The sequence below is a fragment of the Amphiura filiformis genome, chromosome 20 (genome assembly GCF_039555335.1).
Source record: "Amphiura filiformis chromosome 20, Afil_fr2py, whole genome shotgun sequence".
NCBI lineage: Eukaryota > Metazoa > Echinodermata > Ophiuroidea > Amphilepidida > Amphiuridae > Amphiura > Amphiura filiformis.
In genome coordinates this window covers 18,648,299-18,670,043 of record NC_092647.1, presented here as the reverse complement: position 1 = coordinate 18,670,043, position 21,745 = coordinate 18,648,299, and the positions used below count along the sequence as shown (strand labels likewise).

Sequence of the window (21,745 nt, the reverse complement as noted above, 5' to 3'; positions counted from 1 at the left end):
AAATTTTATTCATTAACTAAACCAGTACTGCCATTAGTAGGAACATAATTATTGGGCTATTCTGGTTGGAATCCATAAACCCCCCTTACGGAAGATATATCCTTATGTTCCACAGATGGAGTGTGAATTTCAAATGGAGTTACCTAAACGAGTGACTCCATTTGAAATATACACCCCCTGTTTGAGATTAAGGTCATGTTTTCCATAGGGTGTATGGATTTCAACTGGAATAACCAATTATAAGAATTATATGAATTACTTACTAATTTGTTTAGTTGTATTGTCTTTATGTACACATATTTTGAACCACCATGACTAATCATGTTGAGTTAAACTAATCCATTTGAACTCATGCGTTTTATTTGTTAAGACATTAGATGGGATTAGATTTTGTACATGTGTGACATCACATTTACAACTAAACATCTAATCTTATCAATTAAGAACTTAACATTAATGGAATATCATTCCATGTTATATACCTCATATAGATTCCTCTCATCTGATTGGTTAAAAGTGGAATCATTAAAATAGCTGTGCCCCCTTTTTCTATCAAGATGACGTCATAAGCAACAACTGTGCCCCGGGCATAGATTCAACTGTGCCCGCTAAATAATTGGATATTCCCAACCCGAATACACAGATCGCTCAGATACATTGCGCACTCCACTATACGGCCGGCGTTGATTACAGTGTTGTAAAAGAGACTATCGCGATCACAGTTCGAAATGGAATTTGACCTCTCCTTGACGACGATCTTTCCCTGGCCGCCGTGAGTGCAGTGATTGTTTACAATCTGTTACATGTCAAGGATTTAGACCTGCCAAATGTCACTTTTTAGACAAATTACTATGACCTGGAGACTCGGCAGTGTGTGATGTTAGCACAGAAACGGTAGGGTTGTTTTAGATATGAAATCGGTAGATATCGGTCCAAATTCTGCACCCTTGCTCTTGCATGCACTGTGTGCATTTAAGCTTACTTAGGCCTATGCAGTTAAAAGCTTGTAGGCCTTGTCAGTCAGGAAATCTTTTAACCAATCAAATGAGAAGAATCTATATTATTCGGTATATAAAACAAATATTAACTGCTTAATATTCGGGGCACAGTTTAAAATTATAGGCCCGAGGTGATGTCAAAACCATGACTATGCCCTCAGCTTCGCTTCGGGCATAGTCATGGTTTTGACATCACCTCGGGCCTATAATTTTAACTATGCCCTTCATAGCAGTCAATATTTGTATATTATTAAGTGATTACTGTCCATGTACACCTGTCTGTAGCGCAACATTATACAAACCACAAAAGAATTAAGGTATCAGTTATGTTCACTTCTTCACAGTTATGTTCAATCCTAAACAACAACAAATATGTCATTACACCAGCAGCCACTACCTGTACCATATAGCTCTGATTTAAGATCTTGTTTGTTGAATTGGTTGAGAATTAAAGAAACTCAGTGACCTAAAACCAAAAGAAAGAACAAAATCAGAAGAATTTTAATGATCTAATCAATGAAAAGCTCAGTGCTAGTTCTCTTTTTCGAGAATGCTTTATGTACAAAGAGCATCCAAAGAAGCAAACTGTAACTTTTGAATTTGCATCTTTGTTGGGATGATATTGGGGATTGTTGTGTCTTCATTTCTTGACCAATTTCAATGAATGTACAAAAAGGTGCAGCTATTGGCTGCTAGTTCTAATTATGACACGTCTCTCTTTGTTTAGGATATTATACAGGGGTGAACAATCATAACTGGTACCTTAATTCTTTTGTGGTCTGTAGTGATTATTACAAGCAGTGGTTCCCATCAAACTTTGGGGCAGGATTCTGTTAAGATCCCACGATGTGTACATTCGGGTCTAAAATCATAATTTTTTGGTAATGGCAAAAGTTATGGGATCGCAAATTTTTTGCAATTGGGCTACGAGTAAAAAGTATTAAATTACAGACCTATTCCAATAAGGTCCCAACCCAGAGGGTTGTATTGGAACTGCTGTTAACACCATGGGCACTACTGCTTTCTTACATTGTCTCTAATTGGTTAATTACATGATAAGATCATTATGAGTAACCAATCAAACTGGAGCTTTTAGATCTCTAAGCAGTTTTTAAGCTTTATCGCCTTCAGCCCTTATGGGCATTCTAACTTAATCTCTGATTGGCTCAATATATGATATAGTCCTCTTTGTAACCAATCAAATTAGTTCTTAGAGATGGCTAATTAGACTAGTAGTGCCCATGGGGTCAACTATTAGAGAAGATAACATGAACATTTGTTGGTAAGGTGCAAATGTGGATTACAAGGCTGATATGTATGAAGCTTGTGCGGAGTTTCAGCCTATTTTCTAGATTGATGAAGTTGTGAGCAATGTTCACCACTAGCAGCAGGTAAGTAGAGAACCATAATATTTTGCAGAAAACCTTTGATGAAAGCGTATATCGCATATTAACAGCGTTGAAACGGACTTGTCTCTGATTGGCTGCTGAGGCGATCTGCCGTTGCCGAGGTGGAAATTTACGAATGAACTTTGCGTCGTACGTGTTGTTAGCTCTGACTTTGCAGCATCACGGTAGTACAAGCTCGTCAAAGGTTTACTGCAAAATATTATTATGGCAATTTCCATAGGTGATGGAATAAGATGTGTTTATCTATGTATGCAAAAGAAAGTCATATTGAACATGTTTTCAAACCTCGTAACGTAGCAGGGTCATTTTTTATGAAACAAATAGTGACAGATATTTTTGAAAATTGTTAAGACTTGTCAAATTGTTGACAAAAACCTCATTCGAGGGTGTAGTGCAAGAAAGACCAATAGCTGCCAGCTGTCATATGTGCACAATACAGCCTTTAGAAACTGCCATATGTCCATAGGGCAGCTATTGCAGTTGCAGCTGCCAGGTGTCATGTGTGTACAATATAGAATGCAGAAATGGTTCAATTGTCTATAGGGCAGTTACTGCAGATAAGCTGTTCTTGAACCAAACCCACGATGTGTTGGTGCATAGATTTTAGTCTTGGTGAGGAAAGCAGCTTAATGGGCTGTTCAATTTGAAAAACACACCCCCACTACTGAAGATTTTGCAATTTCAACCAAATTCAAGAGTTTAGATTATTCCAGATACAACCACTTTCATCCATAAAAAGTTGTAATTCTAAACAAAACTTAATAATTCTAAGCTAAATTGTGCAAAATTCAGCTGGATTTTATAAATTTCAACAATTTTCTTGAAACTTGCAAAAATGTGCAGCTGCATTGACCATAAGGTACAACTGGAATTGTGATGGTAGTGAAATCTTCCACTGAGGGTGTGTGGTTTTTAAATGGAATAGCCCACTTTATCTCATGTATCATGACGGGTATTTACTTCAAACTTAGTTGAATTCAGATAAACACTTGGTTGAACATATGCCTTTATCGAGTCAGTAATTTAGATTTGTTTTCTACTATAACGTAATAATGATAAGTATTTAAAAGGATACATTTTTAGAAAGGAGATGATACAAGAAATTCAACTAGCATAATCGATTCCTGCAAAATTGGGCAGTTTTTGAGAAAATCACAAAATTTGATTTTACTTTACTGCCTCGAGGAAGACATGCAGACAGTTTGTACTATAATATCTTTACATTGTCAGACAAGTAATTATAGCATGATTGGACTATTCCATTTAAAATCCACACTCCCCCTGTGGAAGATTTTGGAAATATCTCCCACAGGGGGAGTATGTATTTCAAATGAAATGAGTGCATTAGGCAGATCCATTTGAATTCCATGCACCCTCTAAGAAAGATTCAACCTGAATCTTCCCTTGAGGGAGTGTGAGTTTCAAACGGAGCTGCTAATGTGTTCATTCCATTTGAAATTCATATTCCCTTTGTGGAACATATTTCCAAAATCTTCCACAGGGGTAGTGTGGATTTTAAATGGAATAGCCCATTCTGCCAGTGTGCAGTATTCTTCATGTTCATCTGTCACAATACATTTCTATGAACACAATATGCTTGTACATTTATAGAATGATTTTCTCGGGTACACAAACTCATACTCTATGACTTGAGGTCAAATTTTGAGCTACAATAGTTAATGGAGGTTTGGTGAACTTTGACATAAGAAATGAGATCAATGGGCTATTCCAGTTGAAATCCATACACCCTGTATGGAAGGCATAACCTTAATCTCCCACAGAGGGAGTGTAGATTTTAAGTGGAAGTACCTATTCAGTAGCCCCATTTGAAATTTGCACTCCTTGTGCGGAAGATTAAGGTCATGTCTTCCATAGATTGTGTGGATTTCAACTGGAATAGCTCATTATGGCTAAGATGCCAGCCTGATAATTGTTGATGATAGAAAATTTGATGATACTATGCAAGCACTCATGCAAACTGAACTCTTATACTTACTGAAATTAGCCAGTTATTTCTTCTGTAGATGCAATAGTACTAAATTCTTCACTATATTTTTGTAAGTAGGTAGATTTGATAGATTTTTATACTTTCTTAGGTCAACTGGGTAATATGATGGGAACATTAACTTTATAGTACTAGCACCTTTGCACTATTTAAAGCCATAATGTATGATCTTATAATATGAAATTAGTTCATTTTTTTCAAACCTGATTTTTGGCATATTTGTAATTTTACACATGTCCCAGATTATATCTAAATGGAATCAGCTAGATGGGGTCAACAGTGAAAGTTTGGCATAATGTCATATTCAGGCATCAAGTCCCCCTTAGAACTCCATGTGAAACGGCCAAAATAGTTGGTGTAGTTGCTGTCACTTTACCTTATTATTCTGGCTCTAAATGGGCAGAAACCTTTCCTGACAGTTTAGTATTACCATATTTGTTCCTTAAACGCCCATGCTCCTATAAGCGCCCACCCAGTGTCTGTACAACAAGCAAAATGACGCTATTTCATAGTGAGCACCCAAAATGAATTTCTTAAGCGACATTGGCGGTTAATGGAACAAATACGGTACTTATATTATTTCAGCATTTTGAGTAAAGAATAACAAAACTTAAATTTGATGGAAATCCTACATTATGGCTTTAAGGATAATCAACTTACATGTATTAGCAAAGCATATTGTGAGCTTTAATTAATTCAGGGATTCTGTCCAAAGTTACTACAAAGTATGGGTTCGTTAGTGTGAAAAACTAAAAAGTTTAGCATTTAATTCTGCAATAAAATAGACTTTGAAAGTTGGTAGGAATATATCAATTTGTACCGTCATAGGGTGAAATTTTGTAACATTTTTCTCAAAAATCGTAAGAATTCTAATGGCTATTTAAGCGTAAAATGTGAGAAAATTGAATATAAATAACAGGATTCATTTTTGTACCTGACATGTTATGTGAATGAGTGACGTCATTGGTATTTGTGTTGTACATCCTCCGTGACTTCTCTCTAGTCCGAAGGGTCGCTAGTCCGAAGGCTCTCTAGTCTGAAAGGGTCGCTAGTCCAAAAATCAAATTAAGTTCGCTAATCCGAAGGTTCTCTAGTCCGAATATAGAATAAGGGTTGGGGTTAGGGTTAGTGTTAGAGTTAGGGTTAGTGAGCCTTATTCTATATTCGGACTACAGAATCTTATTTATTATTCAGAGTAGCGAACCTTCAGACTAGAGAACCCGATTTTCGGACTAGCGAATGGTAAATTACGTGTTCAGACTACCAAACCTTCGGTCTAAGGAGCCTTCTGACTAGAGAACCTTCGGACTAGAGAGTTGTCACCACATCCTCATCCTTAAGGTGGTATTGGATGCATTTTCTAGAAATTAGAAAATGCTTTGAGCTTGTTTTAAACAGATTAATTGAGTAGGGTAAAGTACACTGATCAATATACCTTTTGTTTGGAGTCAATCGGACATACGGTTTCCAAAATACATCAATTTATATTTTCTTTGTATCCTATTGTTTTTGTCAATAATCAATATAGTTAATGAGCCAAAAGGACTGGAAAGGCTCATTAATATGTAATTTTTGCCAATATTAATTTCTAATAATCAATGAGCATAAATGTTGCATAAATGCTAATTAATTATGCAAATATGCAAATGACTTGGTCAAAGTTTCACTAATATAATACTAATTAGGAACATATTAGAAACACTTTGACTAAGTTTCAGGGCATAAAATTATGCAAAATAAAAGTACCCTGAACATTTATGCATGGATTTTTTAGCAAAATATTGGCAAAAAATTATATGTAAATGAGCTTCTCCAGTCATTTTAGCTCATTAACTTGATTGATAATTGAAAAAAACAATAAGATACAAAGAAAATATAAATTGATATATTTTGAAAAACCGTATGTCCGATTGACTCCAAACACAAGGTATATTGATCAGTGTACTTTGCTCTACTCAATTAATCTGTTTAAAACATGTTTAGAGCACTTTTATAATGCCTCCATAACCACCTTAAGCATGATTTTGTTAGAAATGCCTGTCAGACTGAACTTTACTACTTCACTGAAATACCATTATACTTCTTGCTGTAAAAGTTCACTATATTAGGCTTGTTCAGACGATTGCTTGTAAAGTCGCTTGTAACTACATTTGAATGTAAACTTGCATGTAGTACCCGTCTAAACGCACTCGCATGTAGCTACATGCAAGTTACAAGTGACAATTTTACATGTAAGATATTGTAACAAGCTACATTCAAATGTAAGGCCAGTGTGAACAAGATTTGCATGTAAACTCACATGTAAGCATGACCTTGATGACCCAATCCTATTCTGATTGTGCATAATCATGGCATAATTTACCAGTGAAGGTCACTCTTACTTTTGAGATAGCTTACAAGTACCGTAACCACCCGAATATAAGCCCACCATCGGCTATAAGCCCACCCCCTATTTTTCAAAACATTCTGGGAACAAGGGTGCACTCAGGTATAAGCCCAGTACTAAATTTTGGCTAAGTTCTTAAAACAAATCAATGCTTTGCTCTCATATTTAAGAACAAATATAAAAAAATATCAGTTGATGATTAACATTCCACACTTATAATTTTAAGAAATTGACATAGATGATAGAAATTACTGGCACATTGGGCAATACAAATGGGGGAAGATTGTTCTTATTTTTTAATTCATGCACTAGCCCTTCCCCGGCTATAAGCCCACCCCATTTATGAAGTGAAATCTGCCATCTAGGGGGGTGGGCTTATACCCGAGTGGTTACGGTAAGTCCCGAGTGGACACACACTCGCTTGTAGCATAATTTAATTGCTGGCTCGCTTGTAAGTTACATTCGAAAGTAGGCTACCATCTAAACGCACCTATTAATGTGATAACAAATTTGTTGATCAAATTTGCTTGATATATGCAGCTTAAAATGTAATGCGTGGAGGGTTTTAGACTATAAAAAGATTATCACTTATATTTAGCTTTATAGGTAACACTTTGACAAATAGATGTAGATCTGAAGTTGCAATTTATACCACTATTGTGCTTGTGAAAGACCAGTAAAGATATCTTACCCTTCCCGGACACTCCCATTACTTTTTACAAGTTGCCTTTGTTTTCATTTTAAGAATACACTGGCTAGACATGGGTCGATAGTCGAGAAATAAACATATTTTGCAAGATCTGGATGTGCTCTGTTCATTGCAGTACATTTTGTCACTATCAACTCATTTTGCACTAGATAGCAAATCGGCGCAGAAAATTGAAATGGGAGAAATGCATTGTGGGAAGTGTAAGACAATGTTATATATCTCAAATAACTTGCATAGGGTTTACTGACACTTGGATCCATAACATGATCATCTATCAGGGCACAGTTCTTTAACCCAATACATTTGTACATTCATTGAATGACCTTTGAAAATTTGGGTAGAAAAACTCATACTCTTGAGGTCAAATTTTGCACTCTGATTGAGGTTATTGAACTATGCCATTGGGATGAGGCCATTGTGGTCCATAGTGTGGACTATCTAATCTCATATATCTGTTTCCACTAGTTTTCCTAATACAAGCGCACATACACTTACATTAATATATTCACTATAATGCATATTTTTAAAATATTAGTTACTATTTCCTACTTTTGTACTCACACAGTTGTAAATACTTTGTTTACTATATTCTTAAATAACAGTAAATGTACACCTCATTGGTTTGAGGTGGTCTCATCTTAAGATTTGTTGTGTATATTTTTTATTGACCATAATAATTTTGTTTTGGTGACCAGCACTGCTTTTGAGCGGATTTCCGATATGCCAACTATTTTTTAAGGGGGTACTACACACCTGGTCAATTTTGTGCCTATTTTTGCATATAGTGCATTGGTGACAAGTAAGATATGTATATTATAGGGGCAAGGACTACAACAACTGCACTTAAAATTCAGCAACTCAAGGCAAGTAGTTATTGATTTATTGATCAAATATTGGTTTTCCCTCATTTTTGACTGTAACTCCACAACTGTTGTCTGTGCTGAAATAAAATTTCCAGTGCAGTAGTCCTTGCCCCTATAATATACATATCTTACTTGTCACCAATGCGCTATAATTTTTAAGAAAAATGCAAAAATAGGCACAAAATTGGGCAGGGGTGTAGTACCCCCTTAAAGGTATTCGGGCTTCATTTACAAGGGTTAGACATTTACATTAGCTTGTGTTCATGAAAATACAGATATGGCTTCTAATGTTTAAAGGGATTATACCCAAAGAGTACCAACTCAAAATTGCGCTTTGTAATGCTATGGTAAATCCACCATAGAGATTATACCCAAAGAGTACCAACTCAAAATGCCCAGTGTGTACAATGCTATGGTAAATCCACCATTATAGAGATTATACCCAAAGAGAACCTACTCAATATTGCCCAGTGTGTAACACTATGGTAAATCCACCATAAAGATTTATACACTGGGCAATATTGAGTCGCTAAGATTATACCCAAAGAGTACCGACTCAATATTGCCCAGTGTGTAATGCTATGGTAAATCCACCATAAAGATTATACCCAAAGAGTACCGACTCAATATTGCCCAGTGTGTAATGCTATGGTAAATCCACCATAAAGATTATACCCCCAGAGTACCGACTCAATATTGTCCAGTGTGTAAAGCTATGGTAAATCCACCATAAAGATTATACCCAAAGAGTACCGACTCAATATTGCCCAGTGTGTAATGCTATGGTAAATCCACCATAGAGATAATACCCAAAGAGTACCGACTCAATATTGCCCAGTGTGTAATGCTATGGTAAATCCGCCATAAAGATTATACCCAAAGAGTACCAACTCAAAATTGCCCTGTGTGTAATGCTAGGGTAAATCCGCCATTTTGGTTTGTCGCACGTAGAGGGCAAATAGTGTGCCTCTGGCATTTATTGGTTAATGAAAAGAACAAAAATTGGCATTTTTTAAAGGCCCATTCAGTGATTAACTCATTCAGAAAATCATAAAAATTGCACCTTTGTTATAAGCATAGATGTGCTAACATAGCCTGCAAGTGGTTGAGCTGTAAAAGCTGTGAAAGCTGTATAATAAAGACAAAATAGGTCATTTTACATGAAAAATGTGGAGAAATTAGCTCCATGTATTTGAATGGGGCTTCAACTTAGTCAATACTATTGTTTTCCTCGTTTTTTGTGCCAAATTTCCATTTTAAAAATACCCAATGTCAATTTTAACTCGCACTGTGTAATCCATTAGTTTTTGCAAACTTTCTTTACAAGAATCGAGATTGATTCTCACACTCACGTTGTGTAATCCATTAGGTCTTGCAACTTCCTTTACAAGAATCAAGATTGGTTCTTACACTCACACTGTGTAATCAATTAGTTCTTGAAAAATTCCTTTACAAGAATCAAGATTAATTCTCACACTCACACTGTAACCCATTAGTTCTTGCAACTTCCTTTACAAGAATCAAGATTGATTCTCACACTCACGCTGTGTAATTCATTAGTTCTTGCAAACTTCCTTTACAAGAATCAAGATTGATTCTCACACTCACACTGTAACCCATTAGTTCTTGCAACTTCCTTTACAAGAATAAAGATTGATTCTCACACTCACGCTGTGTAATTCATTAGTTCTTGCAAACTTCCTTTACAAGAATCAAGATTGATTCTCACACTCACACTGTAACCCATTAGTTCTTGCAACTTCCTTTACAAGAATCAAGATTGATTCTCACACTCACGTTGTGCAATCCATTAGTTCTTGCCACTTCCTTTACAAGAATCAAGATTGATTCTCACACTCACACTGTAACCCATTAGTTCTTGCAAACTTCCTTTACAAGAATCAAGATTGGTTCTCACACTGTAATCAATTAGTTCTTGCAAACTTCCTTTACAAGAATCAAGATTAATTCTCACACTCTTGCTGTGTAATCCATTAGTTCTGGCAACTTCCTTTACAAGAATCAAGATTGGTTCTCACACTGTGTAATCCATTAGTTCTTGCAAACTTCCTTTACAAGAATCAAGATTGATTTTCACACTCACACTGTGTAATCCATTAATTCTTGCAAACTTCCTTTACAAGAATCAAGATTGGTTCTCACACTGTAATCAATTAGTTCTTGTAAACTTCCTTTACAAGAATCAAGATTAATTCTCACACTCTTGCTGTGTAATCCATTAGTTCTGGCAACTTCCTTTACAAGAATCAAGATTGGTTCTCACACTGTGTAATCAATTAGTTCTTGCAAACTTCCTTTACAAGAATCAAGATTAATTCTCACACTCTTGCTGTGTAATCCATTAGTTCTGGCAACTTCCTTTACAAGAATCAAGATTGGTTCTCACACTGTGTAATCCATTAGTTCTTGCAAACTTCCTTTACAAGAATCAAGATTAATTCTCACACTCTTGCTGTGTAATCCATTAGTTCTGGCAACTTCCTTTACAAGAATCAAGATTGGTTCTCACACTGTGTAATCCATTAGTTTTTGCAAACTTCCTTTACAAGAATCGAGATTGATTCTCACACTCATGTTGTGTAATCCATTAGGTCTTGCAACTTCCTTTACAAGAATCAAGATTGATTCTCACACTAACACTGTAATCCATTAGTTCTTGCAAACTTCCTTTACAAGAATCAAGATTGATTCTCACACTCACACTGTAACCCATTAGTTCTTGCAACTTCCTTTACAAGAATCAAGATTGATTCTCACACTCACGCTGTGTAATTCATTAGTTCTTGCAAACTTCCTTTACAAGAATCAAGATTGATTCTCACACTCGCACTGTAACCCATTAGTTCTTGCAAACTTCCTTTACAAGAATCAAGATTGATTCTCACACTCACACTGTGTAATCCATTTGTTCTTGCAACTTCCTTTACAAGAAGCAAGATTGATTCTCCTTGATGCCTCGTTCAAACCACCTATGGTCCCTGTCCAAGATCTTTGCCAGTAAATAAACACCCCTCAAAAGGTAGATTGCAGATAGACTACATGTTACGTAATATCAAATTTAGAGTACCCTTGATAAAGATGGACATAATAAACGGCTGTAATGACTGTGTCGGGGGAGGGGTGTGTGGATTCTGAATGGTATATCCCTGTAAAGAGACTGCCAATTCATGGGAAGAGGGAGCTGAGGCAGCAAATCAGGTAGCCAGGGTCCTTGCTGATGGGCTGAGTCCTCAAAGTAGGTAGTAGGGGCCTCAAAAGAGGCTGGTAACAGTCCTTACTGTGAATTGAGGGGGCTGGTGTGCTAAGGGAGTTCTAAGTGTATTAAATGAGGGGTTGGGGCCTGAGAGGGTTACAAGGGTCCTTGCTAAGTAGGCGAGAGGCTGAGATGGGCCTGAGGCCTCAAAGATGGTTGCAAAGATCCTTACTAAGGGGACAGGGGGTTGAGGCCTCGAAGAGGGTGGCAATGGTCCTTACTGAGGGCAAAGGGTGTGAAGCCGCAAAGAGGGTAGCAAAGATCTTTACTAAGAGGGCAGGGGCTGGAGCCTCACATAGGGTAGCAAGAGTCTTTACTGAGGGGCAGGTGTCTGAGGAGTCAAAGAGGGTAACAAGGGTCCTTACTGGGGGCCAGGGGGTAGGAGCCTCTAGGAGGGTAACAAAAATCCTTACTGATGGGTCAGATTCCTCAAAAAGGGTGGCAATGGCCCTTACTGAGGACAAAGGGTGTGAAGCCTCAAAGAGGGTAGCAAAGATCTTTACTAAGGGGACAGGGGCTGGGCCTCAAATAGGGGATCAAGAGTCTTTACCGAGAGGCAGGGGTCTGAGGAGTCAAAGAGGGTAGGAAGGGTCCTTACTGGGGGTCATGGAGTAGGAGCCTTTAGGAGTGTAACAAAAATCCTTACTGAGGGGTCAGATTCCTCAAAAAGGGTGGCAATGGCCCTTACTGAGGACAAAGGGTGTGAAGCCTCAAAGAGGGTAGCAAAGATATTTACTAAGGGGGGCAGGGGCTGGGCCTCAAATAGGGGAGCAAGAGTATTTACTGATGGGCAGGGGTCTGAGGAGTCAAAGAGGGTAGCAAGGGTCCTTACTGGGGGTCAGGGGTAGGAGCCTCTAGGAGGGTAACAAAAATCCTTATTGATGGGTCACATTCCTCAAAAAGGGTGGCAATGGCCCTTACTGAGGACAAAGGGTGTGAAGCCTCAAAGAGGGTAGCAAAGATTTTTACTAAGGGGGCAGGGGCTGGGCCTCAAATAGGGTAGCAAGAGTCTTTACTGAGAGGCAGGGGTCTGAGGAGTCTGAGAGGGTAACAAGGGTCCTTACTGGGGGTCAGGGGGTAGGAGCCTCTAGGAGTGTAACAAAAATCCTTACTGGGGGCAGATTCCTCAAAAAGGGTGGCAATGGCCATTACTGAGGACAAAGGGTGTGAAGCCTCAAGGAGGTTAGCAAAGATTTTTACTAAGGGGGCTGGGGCCTCAAATAGGGTAGCAAGTGTCTTTACTGAGTGGGCAGGGGTCTGAGGAGTCAAAAGGGTAGCAAGGGTCCTTACTGGGGGCAGATTCCTCAAAGAGGGTGGCAATGGTCCTTACTGAGGACAAATGGTGTGAAGCCTCAAGGAGGGTAGCAAAGATTTTTACTAAGGGGGCTGGGCCTCAAATAGGGTAGCAAGTGTCTTTACTGAGTGGGCAGGGGTCTGAGGAGTCAAAAGGGTAGCAAGGGTCCTTACTGGGGGCAGATTCCTCAAAGAGGGTGGCAATGGTCCTTACTGAGGACAAATGGTGTGAAGCCTCAAGGAGGGTAGCAAAGATTTTTACTAAGGGGGCTGGGCCTCAAATAGGGTAGCAAGTGTCTTTACTGAGTGGGCAGGGGTCTGAGGAGTCAAAAAGGGTAGCAAGGGTCCTTACTGGGGGTCAGGGGTAGGAGCCTCTTTGAGGGGTAACAAGAGTCCTTACTGAGGGGGCAGATTCCTCAAAGATTGTGGCACAGGTCCTTACTGAAGGAGAATGAAACCGAGGCCTCAAAGAGGGTGGTAATAGTCCTTTCTGAGGGACAGGTGATGAGGCCTCAGTGGGTAGGAAGGGTCCTCATTGAGGTGATGGGGACTAGGCCTCAAAAAGGGTGACCAGGGTCCTTACTGGGGGATTGTGGGGTAGGGGCCTCAAAGAGGGTAACTCCTTTCTTAGGGGGCTGAGGCCTCAAAGATTGTGGCAAGGGTCCTTAGGGGGCAGGGTACTTGGCCTCATAAAGGGTGGCAGGGGTCCTTACTGAAGGGGCATGGGACTGAGACCTCAAAGATGTTGGTAATAGTCCTTACTGAGGGGGTGGGAGCTTCAAAGAGGGTAGTAATGGTCCTTACTGAGCGGGTGGAGTTTCAAAGAGGGTGTTAATGGTCCTTACTGAGGGGTCGGGCTGGGACCTTGAGGGTAGGAATGGTCCTCATTGACAAGGGTCCTTACTAGGGTGGTGGCTGACAAGGGTCCTTACTAGGGTGGCTGAGGCTCAAAGAGAGTGACAAGGGTCCTTACTAGGGTGGCTGAGGCTCAAAGAGAGTGACAAGGGTCCTTACTAGGGTGGCTGAGGCTCAAAGAGAGTGACACGGGTCGTTACTAGGGTGGCTGAGAGCAATGGTGGTTGAGACCTCAAGGTGGCAATGATCTTTACTGAGGGAGCAAGAGGATAGGGCCTCAAAGAGGGCAGCAGTGATCCTTACTGAGGGGGTCAAGGTCTCAATGGTCCTTACTGAGGGGGCACTGCAGGGCTGCTTACTGAGGGGCAGGGGATGAGGCCTCAAGAGGGTGACAACTCAGGGGCAGAGTTGCTTGGGCTCAAAGAGGGTGACAGGGGTCCTTAATGAGAGGCATTGGGGCTGGGGCCTCAAAGAAAGTGGGAGGCAAAGGTCCTTACTGAGAGGACAGGGGCTAGGGCCTCAAGTAGGTGGCACCAGTCCTTCCAGAGGCTCAAAGTGGATGAGACCTCAAAGAGGGTGGCAAGGTTCTTTACTGAGTGGGTGGGGTCTCAAAGATGGTGGCAATGGTCCTTACTTAGGGAGCAAAGGGGCTGGGGGCTTAATGAAGATGGCAAGGTTCCTCACTAAGGCAGTATTCACAAACACTTGTAATGGAGGGGGGCTAATGCAAAAAGGGGCGGGCCCTGAAAAATTTTATTCCTCTGAAGGGAGCCTTACTGAGGGGGGCAGTAGGTTGAGGCCTCAAAGAGGTTGACAAGGTTCCTTACTGAGGGAGCAAGGGCTTGGGCCTCAAAGAGGATGGCAATGGTCCTTAACTGAGGGATGTGGCAAGGGTGGTTGAGGCCTAAAGGTGGCAATGGTCTTTACTGAGGGGGCAGAGGGTTAGAGGCCTCAAAGAGGGTAGCAAGGGGTTAGGGCCCCAAAAGAAGGTGGCAATGGTCCTTAGGGGGCTGGGGTTGCTTACTGAGGGGGCAGGGGATGAGCCTCAAAGAGGGTGACAGGGGTTCTTACTGAGGGGGCAAAGGGCAGATGCCTCGAAAATTGTAGTAAGAGTCCTAACTGAGGGTCTGGGGCTCAACATGGGTGACAAGGGTCCTTACTGAGGGGGCAAGGGGCTGGGGCCTAAAAGAGAGTGGCAATGGTCCTTACTGATGGAGCAGGGGGTGAGACGTTAAAGATGATGATTTCTTACTGAGGGGTTGGACCTCAAAGAGGGTGGCAATTGCCCTTACTCAGGGGGGAAAGAGGTTGAGACCTCTAAGAGGGTGGCAATGTTCCTTACTGAGGGGACAAGGGCTTGGCCTCAAAGAGGATAACATTAAGAGTCCTTACTGAGGGGGTATTGGCTGGTGCCTCAAAGAGGGTGACAAGGCTCATAACTGAATGGGCAGGGTGGTTGGGGTTCAAAGAGGGTAGCAAGGGTACCTACTGAGGGCTGATGCCTCAGAGGGTAGCAAGAGTCCTTACTGAAGGGACAGGGGCTGCTGATGGAGGAGGCAGGGGCTGGTGCCTGAAAGCTGGTGATAAGGATCCTCACTGAGGGGGCAAAAGATTGAGGCCTCAAAGATGGTAATAAGAGTCCTTAACAAGGGGGTAGGGACTGGTGCCTCAAAGAGGGTGACAAGGCTACTTAACCAAGGACACAGGGTGGCTGGGGCTCAAAGAGGGTGGCAAGGGTCCTTACTGAGGGAGCAAGGGCAAAGAGGGTGGCAATTGTCCTTATTGAAGGGAGGGGCTGGGGCCTCAAAGAGGATGGCAACTGTCCTTATTGAGGGTGCAAGGGGCTGGGGCATAAAAGAGGGTGGCAATGATCCTTACTGATGATGGTGCAGGAGGTTGAGGCCTCAAAAGATGATGGCAAGGTTTCTTACTAAGGGGAAGGGGCTGGGTCTCTAAAAGGGTGGCAATGGTCCCTATTGAGGAGACAAGGGGTTGGGGCATCGAAGAAGGTGGCAAGGTTCCTTACTGAGTGGGATGGGACCTTAACGAGGGTGGCAACATTCCTTACTGTGTGAGCAAGGGGCTGGGCCTCAAAGATGATGGCAAGGTTCTTTACTAAGGGGGCAGGGGCTGGGGCCTAAAAGAGAGTGATAATGGTCTTTTCTGAGGGGGCAGAGGGTTGAGGCCTCAAAGATGATGGCAAGGTTTCTTACTAAGGGGTAGGTGCTGGGGTCTCAAAGAGAGTGGCAAGGATCCTTACTGAGGGGACAGGGGCTGGGGCCTCAAAGAGGGTGGCAGTGATCCTTATTGAGGGGCAAGGGGTTGAGGTTGATGCCTTGGTGAAGGAGCAAGGGCTGTGGCCTCAAAGAGGGTGGCAATTGTCCTTAACTTGGTGGCTGCGGCCTCAAAGAAGGAGGCAAGAGTCCCTACTAAGAGGAAAGGGAGATAATGGCCTCAAAGATGGTGGCAGCGATCTTTACTGAGGGAGCAAGGGCATAGGGCCTCAAAGAGGGTAGCAGTGATTCTTACTGATTGGGTCAAGGCCTCAAAGAAGGTGGCAATGGCCGGCCCTTACTGAGGGGGCAGGGGCTGCTTACTGAGGGGGCAGGGGATGAGGCCTCAAAGAGGGTGACAACTGAGAGGGCAGGGTGGTTGATGGGGCTCAAAGAGGGTGACAGGGGTCCTTAATGAGAGGCATTGGGGCTGGGGCCTCAAAGAAAGTGGGAGGCAAAGGTCTTTACTGAGAGGGCTGGAGCTAGGGCCTCAAGTAGGTGGCATCAGTCCGTCCAGAGGCTCAAGTGGTTGAGACCTCAGGGCTGTTTACTGAGGGGACAGGGGATGAGGCCTCAAAGAGGATGACAACTCAGGGGGCAGAGTTGCTGGGGCTCAAAGAGGGTGACAGGGGTCCTAATTGAGAGGCATTGGGCCTGGGGCCCCAAAGAAAGTGGGAGGCAAGGGTCCTTCCTGAGAGGACAGGAGCTAGGGCCTCAAGTAGGTGGCATCAGTCCTTCCAGAGGCCTAAGTGGTTGAGACCTCAAAGAGGGTGACAAGGTTCTTTACTGAGTGGGTGGGGCCTCAAAGATGGTGGCAATGGTCCTTACTGAGGGAGTAAAGGGGGCTGGGACCTTAAAGATGATGGCAAGGTTCCCCACTAAGGACCGTTCACAAACACTTGTAATGGGGGGGGCTAATGCAAAAAGTGGTGGGGCCCTGAAAATGTTTGTCCCTCTGAAGGGGGGGTCTTTAAAAAATCACCATAATTTTTCTCAGAGAACATGAGTTCACACTATTTTCTATGGGATTGATGTTCATTTTTCATGGCCAAAGGGGGGGGGAGCTGAAAAATGTGAATTTTCATTTTGCATCAGGCCCCTTTACAAGTGTTTGTGAATGGTCCCTAAGGGGGCAGGGGCTGGGGCCTCAAATAGGGTGGCTACAGTCCTTACTGAGGGGGCTGTAGGTTGAGGCCTCAAAGAGGGTGGCAAGGTTCCTTACTGAGGGAGTAAGGGCTTGGGCCTCAAAGAGGGTGGTAATGGTCCTTAACTGGGGGATGTGGCAAGAGTCCCTAAAGAGGGTAGGAAGGGTGGTTGAGGCCTCAAGGTGGCAATGGTCTTTTCTGAGGGGGTTGGGGGATAGGGCTTCAAGAGAGTAGCAAGGGGTTAGGGCCCCAAAAGAAGGTGGCAATGGTCCTTTCTGAGGGGGCTGGGCTGCTTACTGAGGGGGCAGGGGATGAGCCTCAAAGAGGGTGACAAGGGTTCTTACTGAGGGGGGCAAAGGGTTGAGGCCTCAAAGATTGTAGTAAGAGTCCTTACTGAGTGGCTGGCGCCTCAAAGCGGCTACGTAACCAAGGGCGACAGGGTGGCTGGGGCTCAACAAGTGTGACAAGGGTCCTTACTGAGGGGGCAAGGGTTTGAACCTAAAAGAGTGTGGCAATGGTCCTTACTGATGGAGAAGGGGTTGAGGCCTCAGAGATGATGGTTTCTTACTAAGGGGTTGGGCCTCAGAGGGTTGCAACTGCCCTTACTCAGGGGGGGGGGGTAAAGAGGTTAAGGCCTCTAAGAGGGTGGCAAGGTTCCCTACTGAGGGGACAGGGGCTGGGTTCCTTATTGAGGGGACAGGGGCTGGGCCTCAAAGAGGGTGGCAGTGGTCCTTACTGAAGGGGATGAGCCTCAAAGAGGGTGACAAGGGTTCTTACTGAGGGGGCAAAGGGTTGAGGCCTCAAAGATTGTAGTAAGAGTCCTTACTGAGTAGCTGGCGCCTCAAAGCGGCTACATAACCAAGGGGGACAGGGTGGCTGGGGCTCAACAAGCATGACAAGGGTCCTTACTGAGGGGGCAAGGGTTTGAACCATAAAGAGTGTGGCAATGGTCCTTACTGATGGAGAAGGGGTTGAGGCCTCAGAGATGATGGTTTCTTACTAAGGGGGTTGGGCCTCAGAGGGTTGCAACTGGGGGGGGGGGTAAAGAGGTTAAGGCCTCTAAGAGGGTGGCAAGGTTCCCTACTGAGGGGACAGGGGCTGGGCCTCAGAGAGGGTGTCAGTGGACCTTACTGAAGGAGCTTGGGCCTCAAAGAGGGTGACAAGGGTTCTTACTGATGGAGCAGGGGGTTGAGGCCTCGAAGAGGGTGGCAAGGTTCCTTATTGAGGGGACAGGGGCTGGGCCTCAAAGAGGGTGGCAGTGGTCCTTACTGAAGGGGCTGGGCCTCAAAGAGGGTGACAAGGGTTCTTACTGAGGGGGCAAAGGGCTGAGGCCTCAAAGAGGGTAGTAAAAGTCCTTACTGAGGATGCAGTGGCTGGTGCCTCAAAGAGGGTGGCAAGGTTGGGGTTCAAAGAGTACCTATTGAGGGCTGATACCTCATAGGGGGTAGCAAGTATCATTACCGAGGGGACAGGGGCTGTTTACAGAGAGGGCAGGGGCTGGGGCCTGAAAGCGGGTGATAAGGGTCCTTAATTAGAGGGCAAAGGACTGAAGCCTCAGAGATGGTAATAAGAGTCCTTACAAAGGGGGCAATGGCTGGGGCCTCAAAAAGGCTGGTTACAAGTGTCCTTAGGAATGAAGGAAGAAGATAAAGTGAATTTTAATTTTCTTGGGTCCGGTTTTTAACCCACGACCGACCAAGCTTTCCGTGCCCATATGTGTTTTCGCATTATGACGCAATCGCATCACATGGAATACTTGCACTGGTAGTGGCTATTTGTGGCTTTTGGGTAAGTTAGGGTTTAGGCCCTTCACAATTAATTCTTAGTTTCCTGTTTCAAGTTTGAAAATAAAGGACGAGGTGACTTTTAATTATTAATTATTAATTATCTATTAATGATTAATTATCTATTACTTTCTTTATTTTGAAAATGTGGTCGTGACTATTATCAACAGTCCATTTGGTCATTTTGACTAAGACTACGGATTTAATTATTTTACCTTTATAATTGATTTTTTACATTAATATTAGTAGGGGACCCTATAATGTTCTTGTTTTATATTCGTAATCAAAGTTGAGATGATCAAAAACAGATATTAGCAAATAAAAGTAATTAAAAAGTCAATTAAAAGATGAAAATACCTAAATAAAAATAAAATAATTAAATATTTTTCCATTCTTGATTTTGGACGCGCGAGGGAAACAGGAAACTAAGGATCAATTGTAATTGGCCTTAAGAAACTGCAAATCACTCTATTTCCATGATTGCTGCCCTCATGAGTTGAACATGGAGGGTAGGCGTGGCCAACAAATCAGCAGATTTGCTGCTGTAAGTGACTAGATATTGTCAGTAAATGCTGCCCTCTATGTATAAACTGTGCCAGCTCAACATGACTTGTGGTTGCTTCTCTTGGCATGGTTGAAGCAAGCTTCCAGTGACTTTTATTACATACCGCCCTCTTTTGTACAGTTCGCGCACTCTGTTGAATTACACTCTACACCATACATAAAACTATTATGCTGCCACCAATAAGGACCACACCCAAAAATTTCTACCAAACTTGCTTGATTTTTACCTGAACATGTAATTTTCTCTATTACATGTATGTCCAGCCCTATTTTATATTATATAAATTATATTTATTGCCTTAGAAATATATTTTGCATTACAAATATGCAAGTATTGTATACTATTACTATTACTATTACAATACATCAGTGGCATGAAAGAGTAAAATTTGGTTGGGAAACAAAATTGGGCTAAAGATAAAGAAGTGTAAAAAAATAGTTTCAAATGTTTTAAGAATCATACCAAACAGCTTTGTCATGAAATTAAATATTGGTATTAAACATGGTTTATATCATGGGTCTGTTAGGTGCCACCTGATTTACTTCAAATGTTTGCACATAACAATATACCTGTATTTTATCATCAAAAGCATATATAATAATATAAGCAGGATTTACGATCATAAAAAGTGCAGGAAACAATATAAAAGTTCCTTTTTCCCATGTTATTTTGCTTCTTTATTATACATATTAAATGAAATCTGTTATTACCATTGGTTATAAATTAAACCATAAACAACCCCAAGTAACAGATGTTCACATTAATTTCCAGCCAAGACTTTGCTGATAAAGCCAAAACATTTTGAACTTCCCAGGTACAGGGGGCTCTGGGAGTGATGATTACTAAAAAAATTGAAAAACCAGTCTACTTTATACCCGGGACTTTACCTTGACATTATTTGCTTGATGTCAATGACTGTTTTGTGACAACTGAATCAAGTTAATTAGATTGAAGACATAAAAAATATGGACTGAAAAGTTGATTTCAGTATGTTTATTATTTTCTCTCATTATGTCTGGGGTATGAGACAGGCCACTGTGTTGTTATTGGCCACATCAACCCCGGTGAAGATGATGGTCAACAAGGCTAAATTGACAGACCAGCTGTTTGTGGACTGATAATGATAGACTTGGACCGAATCTTTAAAATCAACTTGTACCTTGTAGTTTCCTTTGGTAATCTTTATTGTACCGATTACTGAAATCTGTAGGCAAAGGGTTACTCTTGTCCAGGATCCAACAGCCAATAGGCCTACTACCTGCTGCCATTATTGTATTGTAGTCTAGATTTCTTTGTTGTAAACAAACATTTTCTCATATAATTAAGAAATTTAACAAAAAGAATAGATTCCAATTCTAACTGCAGCATGCAGTTGACATCTCCGAACACAGTTCTATTGGATATGTAGGCCTAATTTATTTGCAAAACCAACTGACAAGAAGCCCCGGCATGAAACCAGTTTGTTAAAGAATAGGCCTTTGTTTTTTTCACTGTTTTGAAATTCCTTTAGCATAGGTTTACTTTGTAGCCAATATATGCCCATTTCCCAGCTGTATATTATCATTTACAATGCTAGGTCATCCCAGACACAAGCTCATCCCGTCTAAAAGTGAATTCTATAGAGGGTATTCACACAGAGAACCTATTCTTGAGAGGGCACTCTATTCACGTGGTTTCTTTTCCAACGCTAAAAGATCATTTAATTTTGGTGGTTTGCAAATGAAAAGTGTCCGCACTATCGATTGATTACGTAACTGTTATGAATAATTTATTAGGTTTTTCAATGCAATCGCTCGACCCATTTATATATATTATCTGTATTATCAAAGTACTTGGAATAGCAATCCGGTGAGTTCACTGAACTACGCCCTAATACTGATGGAGTTTTAATGATGCGTTAATTCTCTCCATACACAGATGAACAAATACAATAGCTGAAGGTCAACACGTATGACCTCCTATGTGACATGTATGCGATGTACAAGAACCTGAATATCATAAAGATCAGTATTCGCTTGTGCATATGAACTGCACATTTACGCTAGCTAAATATTACTCATTATATATTATGACAAATATTGGTATTATGACAATACGGTATATACATTGTATATAAAACGACTAATAGATCCTGCTATCATGGCGCCAGGTCAATGTTCATCATATCCCGTATGTTTCTTAAATTT

The 21,745-nt window shown here is 41.7% G+C and overlaps 1 long non-coding RNA gene across 1 annotated transcript; it reads left to right on the top strand.

Annotated features, from left to right (window-relative positions):
* Window positions 1–638: 638 nt before the first annotated feature.
* On the top strand, window positions 639–8,149 carry LOC140143066 (uncharacterized). The gene is made up of 2 exons (XR_011857608.1): window positions 639–5,753; window positions 6,430–8,149. It is a non-coding gene; the product is annotated as an uncharacterized lncRNA (long non-coding RNA).
* Window positions 8,150–21,745: the final 13,596 nt, after the last annotated feature.